The sequence below is a fragment of the Triticum dicoccoides genome, chromosome 3A (assembly GCF_002162155.2).
Source record: "Triticum dicoccoides isolate Atlit2015 ecotype Zavitan chromosome 3A, WEW_v2.0, whole genome shotgun sequence".
Classification (NCBI taxonomy): domain Eukaryota; kingdom Viridiplantae; phylum Streptophyta; class Magnoliopsida; order Poales; family Poaceae; genus Triticum; species Triticum dicoccoides.
The window spans coordinates 393,389,849-393,410,899 of record NC_041384.1 but is presented as its reverse complement, the minus strand read 5'-3'; positions in this window follow the sequence as shown (position 1 = coordinate 393,410,899).

Below are 21,051 nucleotides of genomic sequence, written 5' to 3'. Positions count from 1 at the left end.
GTTGCTATCACAAAGGGCAATAGAACCTGACATTCCTTTTCATTAAGGGTTTGCACATCCAAAAATAAAAGTGCATGACAACCTCTGCTTCCCTCTGCGAAGGGCATATCCTTTACTTTCATGTATTTACTTTTATGTAAGAATCAATAGTATTCCTTCTTAGTTCAACCTCAATTATTCTTTAGTTGGCAAGCATCATGTGGTGGGGAAAGATCCAAGCATATATGGCCATTCAGATATATTTGATCATGAATTATTATTGTTGACAATTATCTATATGATAAATAAGTTGGTAGGCAAAACATTAAGCCCCTATCTTTCTCTGTGTTTGATGGATGTTATTTGTTCTAAAAATATGCTTTGAGTGTTAGCAATCATGGAAGACTATTTGTTAGTTGAGTATGTGGAATTTTCTAAATCAAAGCTCTTACATAGACCCTTCTTGAAAATAAGATGAATTGCAATTGTTTGGTGACTGAAAGCGTAGTTTGTTAGTTTTCAAGAAACTTTATGGTCTATACTTTAACATGTGAATAGCTTGTTACTTGATCATGAGAATTTTTATGAGATGAGCTACTGTTTATGATATATAATGATGCTAGAAAAAGTGTTTGGAACTATCATTGATCAAATTTATGCACGATGCCAGCATTCACACTTCATAAATTATTTCTTTTATTATTTACCTACTCGAGGACGAGCAGGAATTAAGCTTAGGGATGTTGATACGTCTCCAATGTATCTATAATTTATGAAGTATTCATGCCATTTTTTACAACAATTTTATATGGTTTTGGTATGATTTGATTAGAACTAACCGGGACTGGCGTTGTTTTCCGCAGAACTACTGTGATGTCGTTTTTTATGCAGAAATAGAAGTTCTCGGAATGGGCTGAAAATACCAAAAGAGACCCCCGAAGCACAAGATTTGGGCCATGAAGTGGACGAGGAGGCCACAAGCCCTCTAGGGGCGCCCTACCCCGAGGGAGGGTGCTCCGGGCTTGTGGGCCCCTCGGGCACCCCCTTGACGTGAGACCGATGCCAGAAATTCTTATAAATACCCAAACCTTCGGAAAAAAAACTTAGATCAAAAGTTCCACCGCCGCAAGCCTCTATAGCCACAAAAAATGAATATACACCTTCTCCAGCACTCTGCTAGAAGGGGACTTCATCACCGAAGGCCATGGAGGAGGAATCACAAGGGGAGACTCTCTTCCCCTCTCTCTCGATGGCGCCGGAGCACCGCCGAGGAACCATCGCCGCTGTGATCGTCTTCATCACCATCACCATCTTCATCACCTTCCTTGTCTCTTTTAAGCGGTCCACTCTCACACACCCCGCTGGAATCCCCTACTTGAACATGGTGCTTTATGCCACATATTATGGTCCAATGATGTGTTGCCATCCTATGATGTTTTGAGTAGATTTCTTTTGTCTTTTGGGTTGATTGATGATCTAGATTGGTTTGAGTTGTATGTTTTATTTTGGTGTTGTCCTATGGTTCCTTCTATGTCATGCACACGTGAAGGATTCCTGTTGTAGGGTGTTGCAATACATTCATGATTCTCTTATAGTGGGTTGCTAGAGTGACAGAAGGTTAAACCCGAGTAAGTGGGTTATTGCGTATGGGATAAAGGGGACTTGATACTTTAATGCTATGGTTGGGTTTTACCTTAATGATCTTTAGTAGTTGCGGATGCTTGCTAGAGTTCCAATCATAAGTGCATATGATCCAAGTAGAGAAAGTATGTTAGCTTATGCCTCTCCCTCATATAAAATTGCAATAATGCAAGTAGAGAAAGTATGTTAGCTTATGCCTCTCCCTTATATAAAATTGCAATAATGATTATCGATCTTGTTAACAATTGCCTAGAAAAATTCCGCACACTAATCCATCATTATTTCACACTTGCTATTTGCAATATATTGTGATATATTCTAAGTTTATGATAACAGCACCTATTTTTATTATTTTAGTTCTCCGTTATCATGCCAAGCTATCCTCTTCATACCCACAACGTAGTTTTATTTCTCGTTTCTAGATGGAAGCAAACGTTCGGTGGACGTATAGTCATATCAGTGGCAGATAGGACTTGAGAGAAAATTGATCTTACCTTTAGCTCCTTGTGCGTTCTACACTACATACTTATCGCTTTTGTCTTTCTAAATTGCTATGATGATTCCTTGCACTTGGGGATTATCAAAGGAGTCGTCGAAATGTACTCTAGGCTTGCTCTCGTCACAAAATGAGATTTTTGTCTTAGGAAGTGAAGAGATGACCGACAAATTCATCATCAAGAAGATCCTTAGATCCTTGGATGGAAAATATGATACCGTGTGCACATTGATCCAAATGATGCCCAATTACAAAGATCTCAAGCCCATGGAAGTCATTGGTAGAATTGTTGCTCATGAGATGTCACTCAAGGATAAGGAAGAGCTCCACAACAAGTCAAGTGGTGCATACAAAGCTTCAAGTGATGCTCCTACAACATCAAGTGACAAGCTAGTCTCCAATGAAGAACTGAGCTTAATGGTGAGAACTTCAACAAGTTCTATGAGAGTAGAAGCAAAGAGAGAAGCTCCAAGACAAGGTCCTATAATGACAAAAGATCCTCTAGTCGTGATCGTAATTGCTACAATTGTGGAAGACCCAAACACTACTCCAATGAGTGTACGGCTCCCTACAAGAGAATACTCACCAAAAAGAGGAAGTAGAAGAGATGAATCACCTCCAAGAGAGAGGAGTAGAGATGATCGTTATGAACGAAGACCCTCTCATAGAAGCAAGGATTCGGAAAGGAAGGACAAGTCATCAAAGAGCTACACAAGACGAAGACATCAAGCCATCAAAGAGATACTCGTTGGTGAATGGGTATTCGGTTTCGACTCCGACAACTACTCCGAGAGAAGCTATCACTCCGACTCTGAATATACTCAAGATGAAGGTGTTGCCGGTCTTGCACTAGTAGCATCCAACTCCCATGACATATTTGAATCACTAAATGAAGAAACTGGAAGATGCTTCATGGCTAAAGGCCCCAAGGTATCACACCCTGAGTATCTTGATTTTGATAGTGATGAAGATGATTTGCTAGGTGATGCTGATTTACTTGTTGACAAAACTAGTAATGAAAACTATAATGAAAATATAATGAACTTGCTAGTAATCATGTTAATCAAGATGAAACGAATGATAATGATAAGAAGGAGATTGAGCGTTTAACTAAAGAATTAAACACTCTTAAGTTAGCTCATGAAATAACTCAAGAGGATCATAGAGAGATCCTAAGAACTCATGAGAAGCTACGCTTCGAAAATCTAAATTTAGAGCAAGAGCATGAGTTTCTAAAAGCTATCAATGATGATCTTCAAAAGAAGAGTTATTCTTACATTCCCAAACGTCTCCTCTTGTCTACTTATATGCCACAAGTAAAATCTAGTAACAAGAGCAAGAAAGATTCTTCCTCTAGTAGTAACAATAACCATGCTAAGTCGAATAGTGTTGCTTCTAGTAATTCTCTTGATTCCACTAATGATTCTCTTAGCCAAGTTACACTTGAGCAAGAAAATACTTATTGAAGGGAATTATAGAGAAAGGTGTTTACAAGAGTCTTGTCGGGAGTAAGCAATTTGAGGAAATAGTACGCAAGCAAGGAAGACACCAGAAGAATCAAGGTATTGGTTTTGAATGAAAGTTCAATGCCAATGGAGTTGAATGGGAAGAAGATCAATACCCTAACACGAAGTTTGTTCCTCAACAAGAGAAGTATGAACCCACTTGTTTTGAGGGAACACAAGCTCAAGATGATCTTCCACCACAAGATCACAAGCTGAAAGGCAAGGAGAAGCTTCAAGAAGAGATTGACTCATTTGAAGAAGCTCCTAAGGCCATGGTCAATGGGTTCCAAAGACTACGTGAAGCTCTACTTAGTCAAGTTCTACTACAACTCCAAGGATTCCCATCAAGTTGATGTGGGTCCCAAAGAAGAAGAACTAGAGTGTTCTTGAGGGTGACTCCGCCAACATACTTCACTCATATTCAATTTGGCAAGTACCTATGCAATCAACTTTCATATCTTGCACTTGTTCATGGAGTCACAAACCCTATTCTTGGTAAGACAAGGGACAAGGTAACCTAATGCTTTCATGGACATCATCATTTGTGCAATTCACTCTATGTCTATGGATATCCTTGTATGTTCCTTGTGGGACTAACCCATGTAGGTATTGAAAGTGCAACACTCCAAAGGATTGCCCCAAATGATCTGCATCAACAATGAGCATCCACATCTTCACTATCTACATGCAGTCATCATCGACAAAACCCAAGTTTAGTTCATCCCTTTTTGGGGGGATATCACATCTAGGGGAGGTTTGCTCTAAAAATTGAGCTAAAGCAACTCTAATGGTGTGAACACATTAATGCTTTATGTAAAAGTGGTAACCCCACTTGTGCTGAAATGATGAGTATGACCTATGATCAAATGTTCTCATTTGACTCCTAAGTCAATATACTCATATATACATGACCTAGTCAACGAAAATTGCTTGATAGATGCTAGGATTGGTTGTGCATGCTTTGACACATATTTCATTTGCTATCTTATTGTGTGAGCATGTTGGTTGCATATTTTCCCCATTCGAGGACATCCATTTGTTGTTTTGATTGTCTTGGTTTTTGTTGGCCAAGTGGATGTACAAGAATGCCTAAGAACCTCCTCTAGCTATCTACGCTCTTCTTGTCTCAAATTCTTTTCATGCTATATCACAAAAATTGAACAAGTCTTTTTCGGACCTTCCGGGTGAGGAGCACTCGGAGCCACCGACCCATCAAGGGCTGACCTCCAAAACCTTCTTCATGCATTTCGGTCAGACCAACACACTCAAACTCTGTCGAACCGAAATCATAAAGATTGATCTAGGTTTTCATCTCGGTGCTACCGGTTAGACCAACTCGATGCTACCAATTTGTTGTGACTGCACGCAGTTGCACATCTCGGTGCCACCGATTCGTTCCACCCGGTGCCACAGACAGCAGACGGGTATATATATCCAGCGGACCATACGGTTGAAAATTACTTCAAACATCACGAACCCGCGCCTCGTTGTTGCCGCCCTCTTGGTCTCCGGATCATCGTCGTCATCTCCTATGTGCCTTCATCGCAGGAATCCTCCGCCGTCAATGGAATCTGCTCTGTCGTTGCCGCCGTAGAGGATCTCCATCGAGTTAGGGTGAAATTCGATCTCCTCGTGCTTCTTTTCTCTGATTCAATGCACAAGGATATTTCCATGTATCTTGCCATGATTGCAATGCCTCTATCCACCAGATTATTCCTTAGAATAGATTCGAGCAAAAAATTAGGTTGAGGTTTCCGCCGAACGCATCTCGAACCGGTCAAATAGGAATTTTCGGTCCCACCGATTTGGCCCTAGCCATTGCACAAGTACAACTCGGTTTCACCAAAACGTACTAACTGGTGAGACCGAAAGTAAAGTTTCAGTGAAACCCTAGCAACTCGGAGCCACCGAACCACATCTTGGTCCCACTGAAATTGAGTGTTTTGGTTCTGTGAGTGCTTCGGTTTCACCAAAATGACCAACTCGGTAGCTCCGAAATGCATTTGAAAACCTAGAACTAAAGTTTGAAAAACTATCTATTTTTTGTGATAACTCATCTACTCTACCCATACCCATCTATTCACAGGGTCTGTTTGCAAGATGTCAAGTGCAAGTGACAGTTAGAATCAATCAGAGTAGAATGTTGATCTCAGTGAGGGTTCTAGTCCCAATGAAAGCTACTATGAGGGCATTAGGTGTTCTCCAGATCTGCCAAAGGTTGACACCAGAACTAAAAAGAAGAGAATCTCAGATGATGAGGATGAAGACTTTGTGGCTTGTGAGGCCACATCAAAGAAGAAGGCAGTTTTGAGGAAGGAATATGGTACTTCTGCTAGTACTAGGCCAAGTGCCAAGGAAAGGAATGTTGTCAAAAAGTACCGCTGTCAAGGGCAAGCAAAGCCTCAGCTCCAAAGGATACAATGACATTCACACTTGAGGAGCCAAGTGATGAAGGGGCCGATGTCAGCAAGAAGAAGAGGGCTAGAAAGACTAGTGGTGTAGTCATTGGCAAACCTTCCATGAGGAAAGATGATCATGATGATGAGGAAGAACTAGAAGTTGAAGCACCTCCAGCAAAGACACAAAAACTAATGTCAGATGCTATGAAGACAATTGCTCCCTCGTAGCCCAAGGTTTCTGCTCCTAAGAGGTCTACAAGAAATATCTCTGCTGCTGAGAAGAACAAGTGAGGGAGTCCTGGACTAAGGAGTCCTCGGGCGTCCGGCCTATTGGCCATGGGCCAGAATGATGGGCTGTGAAGATACGAAGACCGAAGATTGCACCCGTGTCGGGATGGGATTCTCCTTGGCATGGAAGGCAAGCTTGGCGACCGGATATGTAGATTCCCTTCTTTGTAACCGACCTTGTGTAACCCTAGATCCTCCCGGTGTCTATATAAATCAGAGGACTTAGTCCGGATAGGACACTCATTATCATAGCCATACAAGCTAGACCTCTAGGGTTTAGCCATTACGATCTCGAGGTATATCAACTCTTGTAATACTCATATTCATCAATATCAATCAAGAAGGACGTAGGGTATTGCCTCCATAGAGAGGGCCTAAACCTGGGTAAACACCGTGTCCCTTGTCTCCTATTACCATCGACCTTAGATGCACAGTTCGGGACCCCCTACCCGAGATCCGCCGGTTTTGACACCGACATTGCTGCTTTCATTGAGAGTTCAACTATGTTGTCACCAAAAGGTTTGATGGCCCCTTCAATTGTCCATAATGACGATGTCCAAGGAGAAATTTTCCTCCCCAGACAGATCTTCGTGTTCGGTGGCTTCGCACTACAGGCCAATTCATTTGGCCATCTGGAGCAGATCAAAAGCTACACCCCTGGCCATCAGGTCAGATTCAAAAGCTTGAACTACATCACGGACATCCGTGGAGACTTGATCTTTGTCGGATTCGACACCGCGGTAGCCGCTCCCGGTCACCCCGATGATCATGACCTAAATCTGTCATCAGGCCGCATTCAGAAGATTGCTCCTGTAACCACTCTGGCCCTAGATCCGGAGCAGACTGCGCCATCCGAGGACGGGAGGATCAACCCCACCATGGAGGCCACAGATTCCACGGCGTTGGAGCCGCACATAGACCTAACCTCTCATGACATCTTTGTCACTGAAACTCCGGACTCGTCTCCGGCTGTATGTTCCGAACCACGTGATCCCGCGGATGCCGAAATTGATGGTTTATCGATCTTCAAGTTCAGCGCCGCAGACATCTTCCAGCACTCGCCTTTGGGCGATGTGCTAAACTCATTAAAGAACATGTCCTTGGCGGAGGACTCACAGCCGAACTATATCCGGCTCGAACTAGGGGCTGACGGTGGAGAATTTTGCTTCCCACCCGCCACCCACTTCATAGCCACGGTCGAGGATTTGACCGATGAACTTGATTACGACTCCGAAGACAACGACGGTATGGACGACGATGCCGGAGAAGAAGAGGCCCAGAACCCACCGTTCATTGGACGCTGGACGGCCACTTCCTCGTATGATGTATACATGGTGGATGCACCAAAGGAGAACAGCGGCGAGGACAAGGAAGATCCAGTTGAGGATAAACCTTCTGAAATACAGTCCAAGCGCCGGCGGCAGTGGCGCCGCTCTAAGTCACACCGCAGTAAAGACAGCAACACCGGCATGGGAGAAGATAAACACTCCAGAAGGTGCCGAAGACAACGAAGACCCCGTCGATACAGCTAATGAACAAGATGAACGGGAAGGCGGGCAGGTTAGCCCCAGTAAACAGGCCACGCACGAAGATTCGGAGGACTATAATTACCTTCCGCTCTCCGAGGACGAGGTGAGCCTCGGCACTGACGATTTCACCGTGCCTGAGGAACCTTTGGAGCAGGAGCGCTTCAAGCGCCAGCTCATCGCCACGGCAAGGAGCCTCAAAAAGAAGCAGCTTCAAGCTGACCAAGATCTGCTCAATGATAAATGGACGGATGTCCTAGCAGCCAAAGAGTACGGCCTTAAGCGCCCAACCAAAAGCTACCCAAAGTGCAAATTGCTACCTCAGTTCGACGAGGAGGCGCCGAACTACATACCTCCATCGTACAATGCGGCTGACCGACCACCACATGGTCGAGACAAAACGGCAACTCACGCCGAACACCAGCTAGCCCCGCCTCAGCACATAGGTAGAGGTAAATTAGCCCATGGTCATACATATGACCTTCGACAAAACCTGAAAAATAAAGTAGGACATACTAGATCAATCTACGGATCGCGAGGGCGTGCCTCGACACGCGACGACGGCCACCTATTAGGACGTGACAAACTTAGTCATGCGCGGGCCGAAAACCGCAGACGGACTCCATCAGAGCTACATCGTGATACGACCCGACATAGAGGCGCCGCACACCCTCATTGCTTCATTGATGAGGTCCTGGATCATGAATTCCCAGAAGGGTTCAAACCCGTGAATATAGAATCATACGATGGAACCACGGACCCCGCGGTGTGGATCGAAGACTTCATCCTCCACATTCATATGGCCCGCGGCGATGACCTCCACGCCATCAAATACCTCCCTTTAAAACTCAAGGGGCCAGCTCGGCACTGGCTCAACAGTCTACCGGCAAATTCTATTGGAAGCTGGGAGGACTTGGAAGAGGCCTTCCTCGATAACTTCCAAGGTACATATGTTCGACCTCCGGACGCTGATGAGTTAAGCCATATAGTTCAATAGCCCGGAGAGTCCGCCAGGAAATTCTGGACTAGGTTCTTAACTAAAAAGAACCAAATCGTCGATTGTCCGGATGCCGAAGCCCTAGCAGCCTTCAAACACAGCATCCGCGATGAATGACTCGCTCGCCACCTTGGCCAAGAAAAGCCAAAATCCATGGCAGCCCTCACGGCACTCATGACCCGGTTTTGTGCGGGCGAGGATAGTTGGTTGGCCCATAGCAAAAACAATGCAAGCGACGCCGGCACCCCTGAAGCTAAAACTAGCAAGGACAAGTCTCGACGCAACAGATACAAGCGCCAAAACAACAGTGATAACACCAAGGACACGGCAGTCAATGCCGGATTCAGGGGCTCTAAATCCGGTCAGCGGAAGAAGCCATTCCAAAAGAACAATTCAGGCTCATCCAGCTTGGACCGCATACTTGATCGTCCGTGCCAGATTCATGGCACCCCAGACAAACCACCCAATCATACAAATAGAGATTGCTGGGTTTTTAAACAAGCCGGCAAATTAAACACCGAAAACAGGGAAAAGGGATCGCAAAGCGAGGACGATGACGAAGAGCCCCAACAACCAAACACATGGGGACAGAATAAGTTTCCCCCTCAGGTCAAAATGGTGAACATGATATACGCTACCCACATCCCCAAGAGACGTCTACGCGATAGAGCCAGTCACCCCAAAATTTAATCCATGGTCGTCATGCCCGATCACCTTTGATCGCCAGGATCATCCGACCAGTATCCATCACAGTGGCTCAGCCGCACTAGTGTTAGACCCAATAATTAATGGGTTCCACCTGACTCGCGTCCTTATGGACAGAGGTAGTAGCCTTAATCTGCTCTATTAGGATACAGCGCGAAAAATGGGCATTAACCCATCTCGGATCAAGCCCACCGGGACTACCTTCAAAGGAGTCATACCAGGTGTAGAGGCCCGCTCTACGGGCTCAATCACACTCGAGGTTGTCTTCGGATCTCCGGACAACTTCCGAAGCGAGGAGTTAATCTTTGATATCGTCCCATTCTGCAGCGGCTATCATGCACTGCTCGGATGAACCGCGTTTGCTCGATTCAACGCAGTACCACACTATGCTTACCTCAAGCTCAAGATGCCCGGTCCGTGCAGTGTCATAACGGTTAATGGAAATACGGAACGCTCCCTCCGTACAGAAGAGCACACAGCTGCCCTAGCAACAGAAGTACAGAGCGGCCTTCTCAAGCAGAACCTTAATCCGGTTGCCGAGCCCACGGACACCGTTAAGAGGATCCGAACTACTCTGCAGCAAGAGAGCTTGGCTAGTCAGGAGCTCGACTAGAAATCCGGCCTCCGTCGCAGTTCCGATCAAGTGGTGGCATTCGTGCCGCGCGTACATAACTACACGCTCAAAATCCCATGGGCATCGACGGAGGCATAGCTAGCTTGTGGTCCGTATTACGGCTCAACCAACGTCGGATACACATATACTTTCATTTTTACTTGTTTCCTTTTCAGGTCTCAATCCCACAGGCACCATCTGATGGCCTGGTCATCGGTCCTCTTGAAGGATAAACACACCAAGGCGGCAAGAAATGGAGGCATACGGGGGACTTTTTACGTGATTCTGTTAACGATAACTTTACCTATTTTTCAGGACCCACATGCAGCTCTCCCTTGGTTTAGGCATGTCAAATAGCATGTTTCTTATTGCACTACATGTATCAATGCGCCTTGACGTACTAATTAAATTACAATGAGAACCGTTTGCGGCTGGAGCTGTAGGACTCCATCTTTTTCGTACCTTTTCTGTTTTCTTTCTTTTTTTCAGCTCCCCTGTGGATAATCCTATCAGGTAGCACCCGTACACTTTGGTACGCTCGATGTTTGCCTGGGGCTTCATAGCACCCCACATTATGGCAAAAAAAGTCCGAACACTTTTTATAAGTACAGTTCGGCACCCCGAATTTGGCATTATATGCATTGGCTCCGAATCATGTCTTTGGTCAATAGTTGGGTTGCCCGGCTCTGTGCTTGCTACCTTATGTTCCGTTATATCAGCTAAGGTAGTAAAGGAGAACTACTTCGATTGTGCCTTGGTTTATCCAAAGGAGCGCCTCAGTAGAGAAAGCCAAAAACTGACTGTCATGATGCGGCACGAGCCGGTCAGCTGTTCGGAGGTTGCAAATCATTGGAGATTTCTTCCGCATTACGCAAAGGAATGGTACTTCCCGATCAGACGCTTATAGCACTCTAGTTTGGATACTATGGGTTGCGCCCATGTTTTTATTGTGGCACTCCTATGGCTAAGTGAGGGCGTTACAGCCGCATAGTCTGGTTGCCTGGTTCGTTGCGCTAAACAACTCCTTCAAGGACCATCTAATTGGATCAAGATTGTTTAGATTCCATCCCGAACACCCCCGTACTACCTACGTGGGGGCAGAAGCCGACGACTGGTTAACCCTCAGATTTTATACAACACGGCCGCACAGGAAGTAAAAAATTTAAAAACACAACAAGCATTATATTGCATAAACATTTTGTTTCATCTTACAAGGCAGAGGGATCTCGAATACATTCATTCAAAGATGGTGTCCTTTGCACAATGATCCGCAACAATGCGGGGTCCCTCTAAGACATCATCGAAGTATCGCTCAGGTGTGCGGTGCTCCTTGCCCTCCGGCGGCCCCCCGGTCGCTAGCTTGACAGCGTCCAGCTTCGCCCACCAGACCTTGCAATAAGAGAAGGCCAGACACGCGCCCTCGATGCCGATGGACCGCTTGATGACATCCAGCCGAGGACAGGCATCCACCAGCTTCTTCACGAGGCCGAAGTAGTTGCTGGGAATAGCTTCGGCTGGCCACAGCCGGACTATCATATCCTTCATGGCCAGTTCGTTCACCCTGTGCAGCTCGACCAGCTATTTCAGCTGATCGCTGAAGGGCACCGGATGTTGTGGCGTGCAATATTGCGACCACAACAACTTCTCCATGGAGCTACCTTCTTCGGCTCGGAAGAACTCCGCAGCGTCGGTCACACTGCGTGGCAGATCAGCAAAGGCCCCTGGAGAACTTCAAATCCGGGTTAGTAGACGAAATTTCCTCTTCACACTCCTGCTTTGCATATTGAATGCCTTACCCACGGTGATCTTCCTGGCCTCCTAGATCTCGTGGAAGGCGTTCTGGGCTTCAATCCGGGCTGCCTCCGCACTCTTAAGAGCCTCGACAAGTTTGGCCTCTTGAGCCGACGCATTGTGCTCCAAGGTCTCGCACTTCCTCACCGCGTCCTGGAGCTCCTGTTGAACTTCGTTGACCCGGGCCTTGAGCCTCTTACGGGCGGCCTGCTCCTTGACAGCCTTCCCCTCGGCTTTGACCAGGGCCGCTTTCAGGGCCTCGACCTCGATTGTCGCCTCTGTTGGTCATTACATATCATTTACCCTTCTTCGAATCCACAACAGGTTATTACTTACCTTGTTTTCCTGGAGCTGCCTCTTCACCTGGCCCAGCTCCTCCTCGGGCTCCGCCAGTTTCTGCTTTAGTCCAGAGACTTTGGCAGTATGCGAGGCCGCGGCCAACAGCGACGCATGCGCATACATTTCAGACAAATTTAGTTAGTTTCCTGCAATAGGAGATTGATCCTCTGTCCGGTTTTTTCTTTTCAAACACCGGACAGTGTCTTAGGGGCTACTGTCTATATTAGGATTTTCTCCTTTTTTGTGCTGCTTACCTCAAAACCTGTTAACAGGCTGCTACAGGCTTCGGTTAGTCCGCTCTTGGCGGACTGAACCCTTTCAATTATCGTGCCCATAAGGGCACGGTGCTCATCCATAATGGAAGCGCCTCGCGGCGCTTGCAACAGATTATCCGGTGCCCCTGGTTGGACAGGGGTCACCGGGGGAACAGGCATCCCCCCTTCTTCTGAAGGAGGTCGCATGCCGAATTCCGGAGCAGCCTCGGTCTCCAGAATTGAGTCCGGCTGAGGGTCGAACTGAGTCCGGCCCTCCCCACCAGTCTCCATGGGGATTGATTCCCCTTGGTGTCCGGCGGCGGGAATTTCGCCTTCTGGCGCCTCCTGAGCCTTTCCCCCACCTGGAACAGTCCTTTAGGACAGCACCTCCGCATCATCCTTGGCCTTGGGGGAGTGAGCGGCTGGCAGTGAATCGCTGGCCATCGCCTTGGAATCCAGCGAGCCTCTTGACGAGGATCGCGGGGAGCTATTGTGGGCCCGACTACAATAAAACATAACCAATCATCTCAATGCAGTGAGGAGGAGAAACTTTATGGGTGGATACAAGTCTTAGTACTTACGATGCGGCCCGAGGCTTAGCGCGGGGGCATTTCTCCGGACTGTCGTCGACGTCCCATGCGGAGTTATCTGCGAAGGAGCCCTTCCCCTTCTTGGGCGCCTCCGCCTCCAGAGTTGTGGAGGCTGCCCTCTTCTTCCTCCCCCCATCAAGGGGAGAGTCGCTTTCCTCCTCCTCATCCTCACCGTCTTCGGCGGCAGGGGAGCGGGTCTTGTCTTTGGACGTCACGTCCAAAGTACCCTTGCGGCGGGGGCCATTCCGGACCCCCTTGGCCTTTCCTGTGGCCTTCTTTTTTGGTGCCCTGTAAGGCGCCGGCTCTGGCATCTTCACTAAGCGTGGGATAACTGGTTCTTCAAGCAGGGGAGCCGGACACCGGATCTGCTTCGCCTTCTTCAACCAGTACTGAAAAAGCGATGATAATAAAAGATTAGATATCACCCTTGAAACAAGCAAGTAGGGGATGTGTTGAAAATAATATACCTCATTGGGGAGGTGATTTATGTCATGACCACGGTCCGAATCTGTGGTCGGCGGTATCTTGTTGCCCTTGAAGAGCAACTTCCAGGCATCTTTGTGAGCCGTTTCGAAGAGCCTCTCCAAGGTGTGGTGCTTTTTCGGGTTGAAATCCCATAGAGGGCGGCTTCAGCTCTGGCAGGGGAGGATCCGGCGCACCAGCATCACTTGGATTACGTCGACAAGCTTGATGTCCCTATTAATCATGCTTTGAATGCGCGTTTGCAATGCAATCAGCTCGTCTGACGAACAACAGTTCGGGATCTTCTCGACCCAGGAGGTGAGTCGGACGGGAGCGCCAGGGTTGAATGCGGAGGCCGCGGCCCAGGTGGCGCCGCGGGGTTCAGTGATGTAGAACCATTGTTTTTGCCATTCCTTGACAGACTCCACGAATGTGCCTTTTGGCCAAGATACATTGGTGAGCTTGCTCACCATGGCGCCCCCGCACTCTGTGTGATGTCCATCCACCACCTTGGGCTTCACGTTAAAGGTTTTGAGCCACAGCCCGAAGTGGGGTTGGATGCGGAGGAAGGCCTCGCACACGATGATAAATGCCGAGATATTGAGGAAGGAGTTCGGGGATAGATCGTGGAACTCTATACCGTAGTAGAACATTATCTCACGGACAAAGGGGTGGATTGGAAACCCCAGCCCGCAGAGGCAATGGGGGAGGAACACTACCCTCTCATCGGGCTTCAGTGTGGGAATGATTTTTCCTTAGGATGGAAGACGGTGGACGATTTCCTTCGCCAGGTACCCGGCCGCCCGAAGCTCGGCGATGTCCTCCTCCTTGACGGAGGAAGCCATCCACTTGCCTTGACCTACGGATCCGGACATGGTTGAGTGCTTTCTCGAGTGGGGAACAGATGAGAACTTGGGCGTTGGAGCTCAAGAGTGGAAAAAGGCAGGAAGAAGGCGTGGGGGAAGAAGGAGGAATCTTATCTCCTTATAAGGGCACTGAATATTGAACGCCACCCCACTCGCCTCAAGGTTCGCCTGCTCCCAAGGGATGTATAAATGGCACGGTTGGGTTACCCATGCCCGTATTGATGAGAATCCCGTAATAAGGGGACACGGTCTCTGCTTCGACAAGACGAGACAATGACAACCGCGTCTCGAAACATGGAGCGGCAGGCAAAAAAAACGATTCAAAATTATGACCGAATGGACGTGATGTCATGTTGTAAAAGTTGTCAGCAGATTGGACTCGTGTAGTATTATATTCTCTCTACGGTTGTGTGTGGTGTGTGTTACAGGTCTGGACGTGATCAATTCGTCCGAAGACTATTTTGGAGTTTGGAAGGAGGAACCCGCCTTGCAATGCCGAAGACAGCACTACGCGCCGGATACCTTGTCATTGAAGCCAGGTTCAGGGGCTACTAAGGGAGTCCTGGACTAAGGGGTCCTTGGGCATCCGGCCTATTGGCCATGGGCCGGACTGATGGGCTGTGAAGATACGAAGACCAAAGACTGCACCCGTGTCCGGATGGGACTCTCCTTGGCGTGGAAGGCAAGCTTGGTGATCGGATATGTAGATTCCCTTCTTTCTAACCGACCTTGTGTAACCCTAGATCATCCCGGTGTCTATATAAACCGGAGGACTTAGTCCGGATAGGACACTCGTTATCATAGCCATACAAGCTAGACCTCTAGGGTTTAGCCATTACGATCACGAGGTAGATCAACTCTTGTAATACTCATATTCATCAATATCAATCAAGCAGGACATAGGGTATTACCTCCATAGAGAGGGCCCAAACCTGGGTAAACACCGTGTCCCTTATCTCCTGTTACCATCAACCTTAGACGCACAGTTCGGGACCCCCTACCCGAGATCCGCCGGTTTTGACACCGATAACAAGGCCCTGGTGCCCGAGGTTGAGGTTGATGATGAGCCATTGGTGCTTAGGAAGCTCAAGCCCAAGATCCTAGATCATGACAATGCTCATCTTGTAGCTGAGAACATGATGCTCTGGAAGGATAAGGGATTGAGAGAGTGGAGGAAGATTGACCCCTATTCTATCAGAAGGAGGACTGCTTGCGATTATCGCTTTCACACCAGAGAACAACAAGATTTCTATGAGACTATTTTGCTTGATAAGAAACCCATCGTCAATGGCATGAAGTGGGTGGACTGGAAATATATTGATGTAAATGAAGACTATTTTCCCCATGTTCATGAGAGTTTTATACTTGCAGGTGTTGACAAGTTTGTTGGTCAGAAGCTCACCAAGTGGAATAATGAGATGATCATGCAATTTTACTCCACAACTCATTTCTATCCAGATGTGAGGATTGCATGGATGACTGAGGGTTCCAAGTACCAGTCAACCATTTCTGAGTGGGTTGCACTCCTTGGTGCCCTTGAGGAAGAAGAAAACGACATTGATGTGTACGGGAAGCCTAAGATGGACCACAACTCTATGGAAAATATGTACAAGGAAACCCCTCCCAAGGATCTTGAGAGTCAAAGCTTGGTTCGGTAAAGCACTTGCTAGCTGGTTTGGCCACCACAGACACAATCTTGAGGCATACTCCTTTTCCCAAGTCCGGAGATGACAAGATGATACGTGGTCACTCCATCATTTTGCTCCATTTGTTTGACACCCCTCAGAAGTTCAAAGTCATGAGTTTGATTGTTGAGACGGTCAAGAGGACAACTGTTGATCATAAGAGACCTTGTGGATATGCTCCACATATTCAGATGCTCATCAACTCCAAAGTCGGAATGAGCACTTATCTACTTGATCATGAACATCTCCCTCTTCAAGCTTGAGTTTGAAGATAATGTGGTGGTGATGGATCCCTCACAACCTACATCAATTGTGGCTCAAGAGAAGATCCATGCAGCAGCAAGAGCAACTCAAGAGGCCACAGCACCCAATGCTCAAATAGCCAACCTCAAGTCAAAGAATGACCATATGACATATCTGTTGGAGGCAACCCTAAGGATTGAGAGGAGTTTGGCCAACATCTCCAAGAACCAGGAGAGTCTAGAGCAGATTGTTGAGACAAAGATTCATGATCTTGATGTGAAGATCACAGAGGTTCAGACTATCCTGGAGAAACCTAGAGATGATGCTGACAGTGGAGATGATAGACCTACTACTCAGAGGTTTCAGACTGTACCTAGGGCACCCAGATCTTCAGCCGTGCTAGTTGTAGATACGAGGACCACTCATTCTGCACTTGCCGCTACTGCCACAGTACCACCTCCAGTTTCTACTCCACCAGTCCAGCAGACATCATCAGAAGCATTTGCGGACGCACTTATCTCAATGCCATCTACGCACACTGGAGCCATCAGCCAGAAGTCACCTTCATGAGCTCCTGAGGATCGTGCCTAGAAAGACGCATAGCTCTATACCTTTTCGAGCTTTTTGGTACTTGTTGCCAAAGGGGGAGAAATTGTATAGATCATTAGTCTTCGAGAGAGAGAGAGAGGGTCTCGCTTTTGCTCCTTGGTTTTTCTCGAGTTCTTTCTACTATGTTCGTATGATTTGTGCTACTTGATCATTATGCTTGTGAGATAATACGCTTTTAGTGTGTGATTAATCATACTATGCTTCATGTGATGCTTAATGCTTATCTCTATCGCTATTTATGTATGATCATTCACTTATGTCTTTGGTGATGCGTGCATGTTATTTCACTCATATCATTTTGTGCACTCCACTAAGATGTATGTGACTTGGAAGAGTGACCCATGATCCTAATCGATTGTTCATTTCCATTCAAACGCAAATTTTTAATAATGCACAAATTTAGGGGGAGCTCTTCCTTATCACATACTTCTCAAAGCGATGATGTATTTAATTCATTTAATCATTTGTCGGAGCTTTGATCTATATGTTGTCATCAATTACCAAAAAGGGGGAGATTGGAAGTGCAACTAATCCCCGGGTGGTTTTGGTAATTCATAACAACATATATCTCATTGAAGTAATATCCATTCAAGATAAATATTTCAGGATGTTCAATGATTGGCATGGCATGACATAGAGATGTGGACCCCTCAAAATGATAAGGACAAGGATTGGCAAAAGCTCAAGATTCTACATTTTTGTTTAAGTGATCCAAGGTCACATTGAGTCCATAGGAAAGCCAATACTATTAAAAGGGGATGAGGTGTTGCTTAATGGTATACTTGCTCAAAGTGCTTAGTGATATTGCTCCAAAACCCTCGGCCACTTTGTCTATCCAAATATGTCCAAAACCTAATTCCCAACTTGGTCCCATCGATATTTCCCATCCGGAGGCACCGAGTTCATTTTGACATAGCCACTGCCAAAACCCAAACAATTCTATCACACCAATACGGGTCTTGGTCTCACCGAGATGGCCTTGCCAGCGCCCTGTGATTTGTTCCATTCACTTCGGTCTCATCGAGATGTTGCAATCGGTCCCACCGAGTTGGCTTGACTAATTTGTTGTTGCTCATTGCATTCACTTCGGTCTCATCGAGATGATGCAATTCGTGCCACCGAGATGAAGTTTGCCCTAAGCCCTAGCACATCGGTCCCACCGAGTTGTTCCCATCGGTCCCACCGAGATTCCTAACGTTCATATGTTTGTATAGATCGGTGCTACCGAGTTTACTAATCGGTGCCACCGAGATGGACCAAAAGTATGTAACGGTTAGATTTTGTGTGGAGACTATATATACCCCTCCACCCCTTCTTCTCATTGAGGAGAGCCATCAGAACGTGCCTACACTTCCATCATTCATTTTCTGAGAGAGAACCACCTACTCGTGTGTTGAGATTAAGAGAATCCAATCCAACCATTTGAACCTTGATTTCTAGCCTCCCCCAAGGTGCTTTCCACTCAAATCCTTCTTCCACCATAGCCAAATCTATGAGAGAGAGAGAGAGTTGAGTGTTGGGGAGACTATCATTTGAAGAACAAGAGCAAGGAGTTCATCATCAACACACCATCCATTACCTTTTGGAGAGTGGTGTCTCCTAGATTGGTTAGGTGTCGCTTGGGAGCCTCTGACATGATGTGGAGTTGAACCAAGAAGTTTGTAAGGGCAAGGAGATCGCCTACTTCGTGAAGATCTACCCGAGTGAGGCAAGTCCTTCGTGGGCGATGGCCATGATGGGATAGACAAGGTTGCTTCTTCATGGCCCCTTCGTGGGTGGAGCCCTCCGTAGACTCGCGCAACCGTTACCCTTCATGGGTAGAAGTCTCCATCAACATGGACGTACGATAGCACCACATATCGGAACCACGCCAAAAATCTCCTTGTCTCCATTATGTTTGCCTTCTCCAAACCCTTCCCTTTACCTTCATATACAATGTTTTACTTTCTGCTGCTATACCCTTAGAATTGCATGTGTAGGTTGATTGCTTCACTTGTCATAATTGCTAAAATCTTCCCACGACTAAAATTGGGAAAAGGATAGATTTTATTTGGTCAAGTAGTCTAATCACCCCCCTCTAGACATACTTTCGATCCTATAGCCGTGTGTGCAACCATCGTTCCTTGAGGTACAAGATCATGTGGGAGCGTGACCCGACCTTCCCATCTATCATTGTTGACGCCTTGGTGAGAGTACGCCCGAGGGGAGACCTTGGTTCGGTGGCTAAATCGCTCAAGAGCGTGTTGCTGGATTTGAAGGCATGGAGCTCCAAGAATTTTGGCAATGTACTTCGTGATATAGAGAAATTAAGAGCTAAGCTTGAATCACTTCAATTACTTAATGCTGATCGGGTGAAGATTCAAAGAAAATGAATCAATTGGATGAACTCCTTTACCGCGAGGAGATGATTTTGCTTCAAAGATCACGGATAACCTGGCTAAAGGAAGGGGACAAAATACCTCCACCCTAGATCTGTATGGCGGGCGAGGAGAAATTTTATTCAGAGATTAAGAAAACAAGATGGGACATGGTGTTCAGCTCCCACGGGCATGGAGAGGATGGCGTCTTCTTACTTTCAGGAGGTTTATACTAAAGACCCCACTATTTCTCCAGCCGTGATGTTGGATTGTATCGCTTCTAAGGTAACCGCTGATATGGACATTTCATTATGTGCACCATTTAGTGAACAGGAAGTGTTAGATGCATTATTTCTGATCGGGCCTCTAAAAGCACCGGGGGTGGATGGTCTCCCTGCCAAGTTTTATCAGAGAAATTGGACGGTGCTTAAGGTTGAAATTATAGCGGCGGTTTTAAGGTTTTTTTGAAACTGGGTCTATGCCGAAGGGAGTGAATGTTACTGCAATTGTCTTAATACCCAAAGTGTAGTACCCAAAAGAGATGAAAGATTTCAGACCAATTAGCCTTTGTAATGTGGTTTACAAGATTGTCACGAAGTGTCTAGTAAATCGTCTCAGACCTCACCTAACAGAGTTAATTTCTGAAAATCAAAGTGCTTTCATTCGGAGACTTATTTCAGATAATTCTATAACTGCATTTGAATGCATTCATCATATCCAGACACTAAAGAGAATCTCACCACTGTGTGCATATAAGTTGGATCTGTCGAAGGCCTATGACCGTGTGGATTGGGACTTTCTGGAAGGCGCCCTAATCAAATGGGGTTTTGCACCTGAGTGGATTTATCTTGTCATGGCTTGTGTGAAATTAGTGAAATACTCGGTTAAATTTAATGGGAAGTTGTTGGATTCTTTCATACCCAAGAGGGGGCTTCATCAAGGTGACCCTTTGTCGTCCTTTCTATTCTTATTTGTTGTTGACGCCTTGTCTGCTTTGGTGCATAAGTCTGTGGCAGAGGAGGGCCTAAGGGGGGTGACTATTTGCCTCAAGGCCCCTACTATCACACATCTGTTATTCGCAGATGACTCTCTTTAATTTTCTGAAGAGTCACCACAACAGACAATGTTGGTTAAAGATTTGTTGAGCACTTATCGTCTTCAACAGAGCAACTCATAAACCCCTCAAAGTGTGCCATTGTTTTTTTGGACAAATGTCCTAGTGCAGTGGTGGATGAAGTGGAAGGAGTTTTGGATATCTCTCAACAGGTGTTTGACCCAAAGTATTTGGGTCTGCCGGTTCCTGATGGAAGAATGAATAAGGGTATGTCTGAAACAGTGCAGGCCAGCCTCAGTAAAAGGCTTGTTGATTGGAGTGAGCAGTATATGTCTTCTGGTAATAAGGAAATTCTGATAAAAGCAGTTGCCCAAGTAATTCCCACATATGTTATGAGTGTTTTTCGTTTGCCCGCATGGTTTGTGATGATCTTACTCGTATGATGCGGCAATACTGGCGGGGAGTTGAGAAGGGAAAAAGGAAGATGGCATGGCTGAGTTGGAATAAAATGGTATTACCAAAGTCTAAAGGGGGTATTTGTTTCCGTGATATGTGTGCTTTTAACAAGGCTCTTCTAGCAAAACAAGCATGGAGACTGCTGAACACCCCACAAAGCTTCTGTGCATGTTTATTGCGTGCAAAGTACCCAGAG